The sequence below is a fragment of the Malaya genurostris genome, chromosome 2, assembly GCF_030247185.1.
Source record: "Malaya genurostris strain Urasoe2022 chromosome 2, Malgen_1.1, whole genome shotgun sequence".
Taxonomy (NCBI): domain Eukaryota; kingdom Metazoa; phylum Arthropoda; class Insecta; order Diptera; family Culicidae; genus Malaya; species Malaya genurostris.
In genome coordinates this window covers 60129291-60142873 of record NC_080571.1, presented here as the reverse complement: position 1 = coordinate 60142873, position 13583 = coordinate 60129291, and the positions used below count along the sequence as shown (strand labels likewise).

The 13583-nt window shown below is 37.6% G+C and overlaps 1 protein-coding gene across 5 annotated transcripts in view; it reads right to left on the bottom strand.

The window, feature by feature from the left end:
* LOC131427224 (synaptogenesis protein syg-2) overlaps positions 1-13583 on the bottom strand; it is a 957395-nt gene that overhangs the window by 532676 nt on the left and 411136 nt on the right. The gene's annotated exons all lie outside the window — the stretch shown is intronic.

Below are 13583 nucleotides of genomic sequence, written 5' to 3'. Positions count from 1 at the left end.
TGGGGGAATTGGGTTAAAATAGCCAACAAAACGTTTCGTGCGGCCAGTGTAGGTTCTTCCATTCGATTCTCCAGACTTTTTTACATAAGATGAGCTAGATTTAGCACACTTGCAACAAGTTTTACCAAGATTTAAGGACGATTTACAGTAAGGATTTCATGAAATGGATGAATTGGGGTAAAATAGCCTCCAAAACGTTTCGTGCGGCCAGTGTGTGTTTTTCTAATCGATTTTCCAGACTTTTCTACATGAAAGTAGGCTATTTCAGAATACCGCACTCGACTTCTTTTCAAGTTACAGAGCGAATGTTATAGGAAACCCCAAAACTGCTGTACATTTGGGGTAAAACGAGCAGGATTGCGATTCATGCGGCCATTGTAAACCATTCCATTGAATTCCTTGGACATTTTTACATTAGAAACGCTTTAGTTTGTTGACCTATCTTAATTAGTTCAAGAGTTACAAAATTCTTTGTGGGTTTTCATAGATTTTTTTCCACTGTGCAATGGTTCGAACAACCCGATGGGACTGATCCTTGTAGTATTTTTTTTGTATTTGAGTGAGTTTAGCATTAGTGAGGAAATGAGTGAATGTAACGAATGTCAGAGAGAGTACCAAGCAATCTACAATGCAACCTAAGAAAGAGCTACATTTAACATGCAATCTAAATACTAGATGTACAGACTTTGGACAACCACGCTGTTTGTGGCTCCCGGAGGTAACAAAGAGGACATGATTCCATTCCCCTTTCTGAATCTCTGGCCCTTCGAGAAACTTATTGAGTATTTTATTAAACGCAGTTCCGTGCTGAGAGTGATGAAGTTAGAGTAAGAGAGAAATAAGATATTATGGGAAGGGAAACAATCAGGCACGTACCCAGAGAGGGGTCCCAAGGGGCCCTGGCCCCTCCCGAAATCAAAGTAAAGCAATTTCCATTTTGGGATTTTTAATCACTATCTCAAAAAAGGAAATGGTACTGGATGACCAGAAAGTGCCATGAGGATTAGTACTTAGCAAACATTCTTTGAAGAAAACTTGGAGTCTGAAACAATGAGTTTTAGCAAGATTCTGCGAATGAAAAAGATGCCCTGCCGCTGGACGCCGCACTTGCCTACTCAGGATTAAAAAGATGAACGCGAGCACACTTCGGACACATTTTTGCCCATGCTGATGATAATGGTGTTGGTTGGTTACTGTTGAGGAAGTCTAGATCCATTATTATACGCCAGAGAACAGAATGATTAACAGACAACAGACTGAAATCGATACGAGTGCTCCGAAGCGGCCTATGAACGCTAATTGGGCGGAATGGTTATGAAGTCTGTTCTTTGGGTTTGCTTCGCTATACTTTTCGTGGACTACCACGAAAAAAGAAAAACACCTTCGACAGCAAGTGTAAGTGTGCATTATTGGAGCGATTGAAAATCGATTCTCGAGACAATGCACAGATACACCAGAGCAAAATGTGAGCTTCATTTTGGAGTTCTGACCGCTACTGCAATTTACGAATTTAAATTTTTTATACTGTCCAGACCAGAGATGCAAAGTAAAAATTTTAAATATATTCTCTGGTCCAGGTACGAAAGTTGACTCGATGAAATTCAATAGGAAAAATGATGAACAAACTTTGCAATCTAGAAAAGCTTACTGAATAGTACCAAAATATTTGTTGCTTTCTACATCGTGGCTTATACGAACAACCCCAAAACATAAAATACTAAAGACACAAGAATCATCAGTTATATGCATTATTTCTTATTGTGGGCCCCTCCCGATACGAAATCCTGGGTACGGGCCTGGAAACAATTCTACAATCGATAACGTTGCTGTCTGTAACAAGAATGACATGTATTTCGTATAGAAATACTAGGTGTTATTGTATGAAATGGTCCCTACTTTTTCAGAAACACACATCTCACACTTTCAGTTGTAAGGTGACATATGTGTCAAAGTTGAAGGAAATTGAATCAGTTCCGTCGTCATTGCAATGTGTCGTAACATCAGTGCTGGCACCGAACCGGATCGGAAAGGTTTGAAAGTTCCTTGACGGCTCGTAAGATGTCAATGTATTTTTATTCCTGAAAACAATAGTTCTCCAGTTCAGGACAGTTGTGATATATTAATATTCACCCCAAATGCAACAAACTAAATCAAATTGGTGAAAAATTCCAGGCAAAACATGCTTGAAATCACCTAATGACCTATTGTCTATTTCAAGCACTATCAGTCATATCGACTCGGTGATCGATCCAGAGAACATAACAATTATCTTTACATTTATAAGCGAACGATCGTTCTCGGCATGGTCTGACTGTGTCCAACTTCTTTATCTTATAAGAAGTGTAAATTGAATCCCACCCTCATCCGCCAAGCGGGAGTACGTGCCCTGTAGCTCATCATCCGAAGTCTATCCAAATTTCATCAAATATATTTGATTACATAAAAAAAATAAAATCTCATATTTTCGACGGCAATGTAAATGTTTAGTTATGATATTTGATGATTTTTGTGATCCAACAATGTCAATGTCAAAAAAAAAATCAATATCAATTTTTATATATAAATTAAAAAAGAATTAGTTTACAAAACTTTCGCAATGAAGGTAGAAAGGTATACTAAAATGCCATAGTGCAAAATTTTAAAATATTTTTCATTTACAGTTATTAAAAATTGTCAAGTGAAAAATGGCTTAAGGCAGCCGACTCTCCCCTATACGACTTCCTCTTGTCAATAGAGAATCAGAGGTTCATTTTTCATGTGCGATTTGGTTAAGTTCGAACGCCTATTCAACTTCAGCACAACATAATTCAAACTCACAACGACAGAGAAATTAGAAACATTTCATCTAAGGTGAAAAATTGTTCGCTTTCTAATCGACCGTTACCAACAAAACAAAGACGATATCATCTCTACCCACTCGTTTCAAAATGTCATAAAATTTAAATAAAAACACACACCATCCTACTATTCGGAAATCAAACCTAAATAATCCCCATTTCACCCAAAGACTATCTCAATCAAAGGCAAAACTCGTTCGAAACAAACTTCACTGAGGACACAAGCATTCGCAGAGCTATTTGAAAATTGATTTCCTCCCCCGGCCGAAGATAGCAGAAGGAAGTTAAGAAGGAAGAAAAAGATCGAACGGGGGAAAAAAATAAACGTCCAATGCCGAAGTCAAACAAGCAAAGCCAAAGAGATTATTACTTTTCCATTCGTAATAAATTTCCCTTCGTCATCTCCAGTTGCGTGAGAAGAAATGGGAGGAGGGGGGGGGGTCTGGTTTGGCACAAAAATTGGATCGCAGCCCGCGCAAATAGAGCGGCAAATTCAAACGGCCCCGGCAGTGCACGGAGCCCCACCGTCGAGCAGAAGCCTAACGAGCGAATCGGCGGAAACTTCCGGAAAATACTTTCACACAAATTAGATTCTTTATTTTCCATCCGCGTGAAAGCTTTCACTCAAACAACCTCGCGCCCGTCGATTCGCCGGATTCTCTCTTAATCAGAAACTGGGAAGGCACGCGGCGGCGCTGGTTGATGGTTGTGGTGGTGATGGAACAGTCTTTTCGATTTCGATGTGGACCGAGGTTTTTCAGGGGGGGTATTTTTGTTATTGCCTGGCGGGTGGCATGCGGTTCTTACGCTATCCTAAAATTGCACAAAATACGATCGAATGGGCTTCGGTCATTTAGGGAACAGTTTTTTTTTTGTATTTGAATGTTTATGCAATGCCCTGAGGTTTTCATTTCCTAGCTGGATGATATCCTATAAGATTTTGTTAAAGCTGTGGTTTCCATGATTTCTTTCGACGTTTTTTTTTTTCTACTCTGACTGGTCCCGTTCTGTCCCAAATTCCGAATCGCTCCTTATTTGAAATACGTATTTTAATCCCTTGCCCTTTAGTTAATGCTGGAGGATATCTCCTTAGAATTTCTATTTTAAAGTGAACATTCATTAAGGTTCCTTTTAATTTTTTTCTAGGTCATTGATGGCAGCATTGAGATAAAGTTGGTCTAGCCTACGAATTCTCCAAGAATTTAAAAGTTTCTAAAGTGATGAAACCGTTTCAGTATGGAAGTCCAAATAAGACATCCACCCATTCAACAAGTATTTAGGATACAAGTTTTTTTCAACTGCTGTTTTCCTTTTTTATAAGTTTGATATTATTGAATACTAGCTGAATTACCCGGCGTTGCTCGGAAATGTTTCGTGAAGGGAAGGCCGAAAAAACTTCTCGAAGTTGTCCTGCTTAGTGAAATACTCTTATTCTAGTGAAACATAACTTAGACGGAAACCCGATTGAACAATACTCCGTTCATGTTCAGATTGCGAATGATCAGTGCCCCATCTCAGATCTCACAATAATCATAATTTTCATGGTATTCTCGACAAATTGGGTTAGTTTTATATTTGAATCCTTTTGTTAGAAACATTTAAAACACCTTTTGTCGTGAATACGACTTGCTTTACTATGGGGCGCCTTTTCAAAATTTAGCCCGTACAAGAATGGGCAGAACTTAATTGTGAATATCTCTTGTTGTACTTGAATCAACAACATAATTTTTTTTAACAAGTTACCGGTAATAAGATCAAGCATTTGTAATTAAATTTTCAACAATGTGAGATTATCATAAAAAAATTAGAAACAAAGTTTCCTAAACTTTTTGGAAACAATGAGCAAAATTCATCAGGCTTGCTAACTTTTTTCGCACCCGGACGACGGTTTTGAGATAGTCAAGGAACAAAAGTATTGTGTAGCATATTTTTACTGGACAAGTATAAAAGGTAAACTTTGATCGAAAATCGTCCATTTATTCTAGTTCGTTAGGCGGAGCTGGATGTCGTGGTGAGGTTCTTCCACCAACGTCAGTAACGACAAACATGGTATAAAGCGTGAAACGCTCAGGGCGTGGTCTCATTCGGACGCAAATCGCATTCAGCTGATGAGTACTGAGTTTAGATTCGGGGACTGAATTCTGGATTGATATCTGTAAATAAATTCCAAAACTGAGCTCCAAATCTTTTCTGGTCCACCTGAATGCTGAGGTTTCGAATTAATCTTAGAAACTTAATTTCCAAATTCTGTTTTAGAACTTAGGTCCAGTATTCAGAGATTACATGCTGAAACTGAATTCTAGAACTAGATTTCGGAACTAAATTCAGGTTCGGAATTTAAATTAGGAATTAAATTCTAGATCTATATTGCAACTGAATTATTAGCCTATGTCGTTCTTGAACGCAGGTCCGGTTCCTGAATTCTATAAATTAGTTCTTCTTAAAACCAATATATTCTCATAGAACTATTCGAAGTTTTCCTACTATTTAAATTTACAAATTGCATACTCGCGTTACCAACTGGTCAGGTGTCAAATTCAACAATTGACACGATTCATTCATTCTGGCCTGCGCAGTTGACTTTTAATATCAGTAAATCAGTTATCAAAGAACTTTTTTAAATTTTCTTCAATTGAAATTATTGTAATTCCTTACCGTTTGTACTTCTGCAGGCGAACATTTTTGTACCCTCTTTTACCCTGTCATACTAATTTGTGTGCTAAAATACGTGTGATAGTATATCAACTTATGACGACTTTAGATATTCAGAAGTGTGAAGAGTGTTGTTTTATTCGTATTCACGCCATCCAGTACCAAGTTTTCGTAAAACTCGATCAATTTTCCCTTACATTTTCAATGTTCGGGGCACTTATTCCACTCTCTGACGCTCAAAATAACGTTATAATCTGTTTTGATTTAACTTACTCGATCCTTGATTTAACTTAACTCGAATCAACAACACCAATACTATCTACTACGACCTCTAAATTCTTGTCACTCTCTTGTTTTACAAAAAATGGAAGGTGAAAACGATTTTTCAAAAACCCCTCCTTCTAGTCTAAATGTCGATTCTCTTCAGATTACATAAATTTCGTCATTGACCCCCTCCCCCCATGTTAAGGACACTTGCTACACACTATTACCCCTGAAAAGGTTCTAGTGATCATCTCTGAAGAGCAAGAAGTATCTGGCCAAATTTGATAGCAATCCGTTCAGTGGTTCCAGAGTAATGCCGTTACAAACATTTCAACCCCTTTTTAGAGGGACGTACTACATCCACTTCATACGAATACCCTTATAATCATATCTAAGTTGCGCAAAAAGTATCTATGGTCTTAAAAAAGTATCGATTCTCGTCAAATTAAAAAAAAATTCATGACACCTTCATGGATACTTACTACGCTCCCTCTCCATAAAAATACCCTTACAACTATCATATAACAGTTCGGCTGAAAAATTCGTATCGTTTAATAGAAACACACATTTATTTGCCAAAATTCGTTTTTATTATTCAACATAATTGCCATCAGAGGCGATACAGCGATTATAGCGATCTTCCAACTTTTCGATACCATTTTTGTAGTACGATTTGTCCTTTGCCTCAAAATAGGCCTCAGTTTCAGTGATTAACTCTTCATTGCTTCTAAATTTTTTACTAGCGAGCATTCTCTTGAGGTCTGAGAACAGGAAAAAGTCACTGGGGGCCAAATCTGGAGAATACGGTGGATGAGGGAGCAATTCGAAGCCCAATTCGTTCAATTTCAGCATGGTTTTCATCGACTCGTGACACGGTGCATTGTCTTGATGAAACAAAACTTTTTTCTTCTTCAAATGAGGCCGTTTTTTTTTAAATTTCGTCCTTCAAACGCTCTAATAACGCTATATAATAGTCACTGTTGATGGTTTTGCCCTTTTCAAGGTAGTCGATGAAAATTATACCATGCGAATCCCAAAATACAGACGCCATAACCTTACCGGCCGATTGTTGAGTCTGTCCACGCTTTGGGTTCGGTTCATCGCGTGCAGTCCACTCAGCTGACTGTCGATTGGACTCCGGAGTGAAGTGATGGAGCCATGTTTCGTCCATTGTTATATATCGACGAAAAAAACGGTTTTATTTCGATATAACAGCTCCAAACATTGCTCAGAATCATCAATTCGTTGTTGTTTTTGATCGATTGTGAGCTCACGCGGCACCCATTTTGCACAAAGCTTTCTCATATCCAAATTTTCGTGAATAATATGTCCAACACGTTCCTTTGATATCTTTAGGTGTCAGCTATCTCGATCAACTTCACTTTACGGTCATTGAAAATCATTTTGTGGATTTTTTTCACGTTTTCATCGGTAACAGCCTCTTTTGGACGTCCACTGCGTTCATCGTCTTCGGTGCTCATATGACCAGTACGAAATTTTGCAAACCACTTACGAATTGTTGCTTCGCCCGGTGTAGAGTCTGGATAACACTCATTAAGCCATTTTTTGGTATCGGCGGCACTTTTTTTTCATCAAAAAGTAGTGTTTCATCAACACACGAAATTCCTTTTTTTCCATTTTTTTTTCACAATAACAAAAGTAGCTTCACTCAAAATGCAATATCTCACAAACTAATAATCAGACAGCTGTCAAATTTATACACGTATCTTTTGAAGGTTGGTACTAACTAAAAATGGTATGGATTTAATTCTAGTGGCGCCCTCTCATAGAAACGATACGAACTTTTCAGCCGATCTGTTACCTTAGAAAAAATCTTCTATGCGAAGTGTGATAGCAATCCTTTCAGTAGTTTCGGAGTTATGCCGTTGCATCCCCCTTTTTAAAGGCACTTGCTACATCCATCCCCATATTTATAATTTCTAAGGTATGGAAAATGTTTCCTTGATCTTCAAATTTTATAGCAATTCGTGAAATAGTTCTTGAGTTATGCCGTTACAAACATTGCACTCCTTTTTTAGAGGCACTTACTACACCCTCTCCTAACAGAATATCCTAAGTTGTGCAAAAAGTGTCTTCAAAAAGTACCGATTTTCGTCAAATTAGATAATATTTTTAATGACCACCTTTGTTAAGGACACTTACTACGCTTCCTCCCCCCATGGAAATATTCTTATAACCATATCTGAAGAGCAAGAAGTATATGTACCAGGTTTAATAGCAATCCGTTAAGTAGTTTTAAAGTTATGCCATGACAAACATTACACCCCCCTTTTTAAAGGCACTTGCTGCATCCATACCCCATTAAATTATATCTACGGTATGCGAAATGTTTTTAAGATCTTCAAAAAATGTCGGTTTTCATCAAGTTATATGAATTTTTTCATGACCCCTCTTTTGTTATGACACTTACTACGCTCACTTTCCCATAAAAATACGCCTATGTCCTATGTCTCTGAAGAGCAAGAAGTACATATGCCAAGTTTGATAGCAATCTGTTCAGTAATTCCGGAGTTATGCCATTACACACATTACACCCCCCTTTTTAAAGGCACTTGCTACATCCAGCCTCCATATAATCATATCTAATATATGTAAAATGTTTCTATGGTTTTAAAAAAGTATCGATTCTCATTTAGGGGTTAGCCAAATTTTGTGCTAGGGCACATAACCGTTTTCATTATTTTTACGTTTCGTCTTTGACTCATCAGTGCAGAGCAGTTCAAATTGAACTGCTTAGTGCTAAACTCGGCAGTTCAATTTGAACCGCTAAGCAGACGTAAAGTTTCTGCTACTTACAGAACACTTTTTGTATTGCAACGAAGTGCAATGTCTTTTCTGACGTGCCGAACGAAAACGTGTTTTCGACTATTTCTGGCCGATGCAGGTATGGTCATTTAGGGGTTAGCCAAATAATGAAAACGGTTATGTGCCCTAGCACAAAATTTGGCTTAGCGGTTCAAATTGAACTGCCAAGTTTAGCATTAAGCAGTTCAATTTGAACTGCTCTGCACTGATGAGTCAAAGACGAAACGTAAAAATATCGATTCTCGTCAAATTAGATAAATTTTTTCATGGGCTCCCCCTGTTAAGAACACTTACTAGGCTCCCTCCCCCCATAGAAATTCACTTATGACCATCTCAGAAGAGCAAGAAGTATCTGTGCCAAGTTTGGTGGCAACCCGTTCAGTGGTTTCGGAATTATGCCGTTTAAACATTACACCCCCTTATTTAAGGCACTTGCTACATCCACCCCCCCATATAGTCATATCTAAGGTATGCAAAATGGTTCTACGGTCTTCAAAACGTATCGATTCTTGTCAAGTTATATGAATTTTTCCATGACCCTCCTTGTTTATTACACTTGCTACGCTCCCTCCCATATAAATATACTCCCTAAACCATCTCTGAAATACAAAAAGTAACTGTGCCAAGTTTGGTGGCAATCCGTTCAGTAGTTCCGAAGTTTGAATGCGAAAGTTTTGAAATTTGAAAATATAAAAAACAGCTGAATATCTAAGTTTTCTAACTAAAATACCAAACAAAGACAGTGACATTCTGATAATGTTGCTTAATTTATGTTCAGAAAACTATAATGTGAAAATTTCAAAGCTTCAATACATCATCATTTCAGCAAGTTTAAGTTCAAAGGCAGATGGGCAAAGTCAAAGACACAATAATTCGTACAAAACGGGATTGCCTTTGTCGCGATTTCCAGTGTCGGTTAATGTTTTGATTTGATTGACATTTCCTTCTTACTCAAACATCTAAAAGTACTTGTATATGCAGACGACATGAAGCTCTTTATGGAAATAAAAAATGCTGTAGATGCTGAAGTATTCCAATATGAAATTAACGTATTCAATATTTGGTGCAATAAAAGCTTACTCCTACTAAACGTTAAAAAATGTAGTTCAGTAACGTTTAGTAGAAAAATCATGTCTCCTACTATTAACATATATTTAGGAAACCAACCTGTAGAACAATGTAAAATTATTAGAGACCTAGGCGTAATTTTAGACTCAAAACTTACTTTCGTGGAACATTATAATACAATTGTCAATAAAGCAAATAATATGTTAGGCTTCATTAAACGTTTTAGTCATAATTTTCAGGATCCTTACACAATAAAATTATTATATACAACATACGTCAGGCCAATTTTGGAATACTGCAGCATAGTATGGCACTCATGTACCTCCGTACACGTAGAACGCATCGAATCTGTTCAAAAACAATTTCTACTGTATGTGCTTCGTAGACAAAACTGGACTACATTTCCTCTTCCATCGTATAAAGCGCGTTGTATGCTCATAAACTTACAAACACTCGAAGAACACCGCAAAGCTACAATGCTTTATTTTATCAACGACATTATTTCTCAACGAGTACAATCTGAATCATTGCTTTCACAACTAAAATTTTATGCTCCTAGTCGCCATCTCAGAAGTCGTCAAATATTTTCGGAAAAAATATAAAACAAATTATGCCAAAAATAATCGTATTAATCAAATGATGCGCTTTTATAACGAAATCTGGCAGAAAATCGATCTAGCTATGTCCAGGAAACAAATAAAAGAAAAATGTGTGTGTGTGTGTGTGTGTGTGTGTGTGTGTGTGTGTGTATGTGTATGTGTGTGTGTGTGTGTTTATATGAGTCAAATAATCTCACTAGGTTTTATCGGAGATGGCTGAACCGATTTTGACAAAATTAGATTCAAATGAAAGGTCTCATGGTCCCATACGGAATTCCTGAATTTCATCCGGATTCAACTTCCGGTTTCGGAGTTATAGGGTAAAGAGTGTTAAACATTGTACACCGTCAACTGGCGGAACAAAAACCGTAAAAAATGTTGTAAACTGGACTCAAAACCGTTATTCCCAATCTTAGACGGTAATTAAACGGGGCTACCACGTTTGGCATAAAGTCGTTTGGCATAATACCGTTTGGCATAACGCCGTTTGGCATAATGGCCATTTGGCATAATGGTCATTTGGCATAACAGATGAACATGCTGCTGAATAGGAATTATTCTAATTTAGTGCAATTTTGAAAGGTCTAATGCGGCTACGCCGCATCGTTTTTAATGACCTGGTGTCCGACCTCGCTGCCGCTCGTTCGGACTTAACTGAGGGATAGCTCCTAGCTTTGAGTAATCCGGGCAAACGCCCGCAACTAGACAGAGGTGATTTCTGCGGGGGCGCTGCCCCCCCGCAGTGGCCGGCGCTTCCGACGGCGGGTCGCCGGCGCACTCGCGGCCTTCGGCCGTCTCGACCTGAATCATCTATGACGAACAGAATATTGGCTGGCACTAAGTGAGTTGCTTATATAAAAAGGTTTCACATATTTCGTTCGAGTTTTCCTTGTAGAACATCAATCGATCGAAACACATACGAAAATTTTCATTAGATTAAAATATTGCAAATCCAATTATTATTATGCCAAATAGCATTATGCCAAATGACCATTATGCCAAACAGCGTTATGCCAAACGGTATTATGCCAAATGACCTTATGCCAAACGGGCCGCCCCCAATTAAACTGAGCCTCGATTGAAGAGAAACGAGTGATGAACTGAATGCTGCTCGTTCGGGCCGTCAGGAAACATTGTGTGTGTCAGAGAGTGAAGTTTACTGCAGTGGAAAAATCGTCAATGTGTTCCACATTCAGTTTCAATTGAATTGAATGAAGTTTTACGGCACTGATCACAACACGGTGCAAATATAGTGAAGTTACTGTTGACCTATTTCACGGAAGTTGCTTAAGAGAAACAAGCAATTACATGAATGAGCTTTATATTATTATGAACATCACGTTACCAACATTTTGTGAGAAAAATGATTTTTCTCACTGGGATTAGGTAAAATCAAGTGAAGTGAAGGTGACAGTGGAAGTGGGAATGGTAATAAGAGCCAACATTTGTTAATCTCGACGAACTTAAACGAATGATGTGTTACACTTTAACCTCGGAGCTACACCAGCTTCCGGATCCAGTATTCAGTATCGGAAGTAGCGCCCCAAAACCAAACTTACATCGATTTCTTCGAGCTTATTGGACTGAACTAACTTTAAATGGAATGCTAGATTCTAGTCAAATGTTTCCCGGACCCGCTTATGAAAAATGCATTGTTACACCACAAATTTTGTTTTATTTGTTTTCGAAATTGTACTAGTACTTTTTTTTTATTCTACACACGATTTCTAGTGAAACTCATTACGAAAATGTGGAACAACGTTTTTAGTCTCTTTTAGCAAATCGTGGTAATAGTGTTCGAAAACTCAATTGATTATTTTCTAACACGTGAATTGAAAATTAATTTCAATGTGATGCTGGAAATGTTTTTTTATCTGAAACACTTTCATGCTTCTGAATCTTTTTCCTAAGGGTACCAGTTTAATACTGTAGAAAATAACCGCTTCTGAGATTTCGTGGAACGAAAAAATATGTGCCTCGCCAAGATACTGCAAAATGGAAACATTAAAGGGCGGGTAGGGTCAAACACTTTTGAAAAATCAATTATTTTTTCTTTGTATTTTCTTACAGTAAAACATATCAAGAATGTTTCGTAAAATTTGTAAGCCTTTTAGAATTAAACTTATCTTTTCTTATCTCATACTGTGAAGAGGCAAGAGCTCGGCGCATATGCGCAGGAATTCTGTTTCGATTGATTTGAACATTTGACAAAACATTCTTGAAATTTTTTACTATAATAATACAGAGAGAACATATATGATAATCTCAACGTTTTTCTTTTCATTTTACGTTACTTTAGGTAATTGATAAATATTTCCATGATCAAAATACAGAACAAATCGGATTCCTCTTGTTTAACGAACGGCGCACAAAGTAAATCTGCCACTTGCTTGTGAGCCCTTCCCTACATCGCTAGCGTTCTGCACCGAGTCGCAGCAGCCCATGAAGTTGGACGTCGACATCAGTGAGGACACTTATTCTGATTAAAAACCGATTTTATTCAATCAAATTAATGTCTATGAGGAAATCTAATTAATTCTTCACTTGATTCTATGTGGAGACACTGAAAGTAGTTAGGAACTAAACGATTTGACCGTAATTGCGGATAATAGCACTATCATTTATGGCCTTTAGAACTGTCGATTTGATGGTTTTTTTCGCACTTGTTTGAAGCAAAAGCTGTACTGCGAACAAAGCGAATGATGAACATAGTAGATCTAAATATCAAAATTCATTCATTTTTCTTGGTGCAGAAGGTTTCACTTTTTTCGTCCGCCCCGCAGCAGAACTGCACACAGTGCAGATGAATTTCATATAAATTTTTTGAAGGATTTTCGTGATTACGTGATTTGGATTGCACATTTTTCCAAATAAGAACTTACAGAATTTTGAGGCTGAATACTTCATTTTGGATTTTCATTTGTCGGGTCGATTAAATGTATTTTTTCTGTTGCCGTTCACTTTTCGGAGAATTTTACTCGAACACAAACGACCAGCCTACCAGAAGGTGGTATTTTCACATATTGAAAATTTCACATATTGAAGGAATTGGGGTAAAATAGCCACCAAAACGTTTCGTTCGGCCAGTATAAGTTTTGGCATTCGATTCTACAGACTTTTTTACATAAGATAAGCTAGATTTTGTAAACTTCCAATAAGTTTTACCAAGATTTAGGGACGATTTACAATAAGATATCATGAAATGGAGGAAATGGGGTAAAATAGTCAGCAAAACGTTTCGTGCGGCCAGTGTACACTCTTCCATTCGATGTTCCAGACGTTTTTACATAAAATCAAGCTATTTCAGTAGACCGCACTCGATTTCTTTTCATGTTAC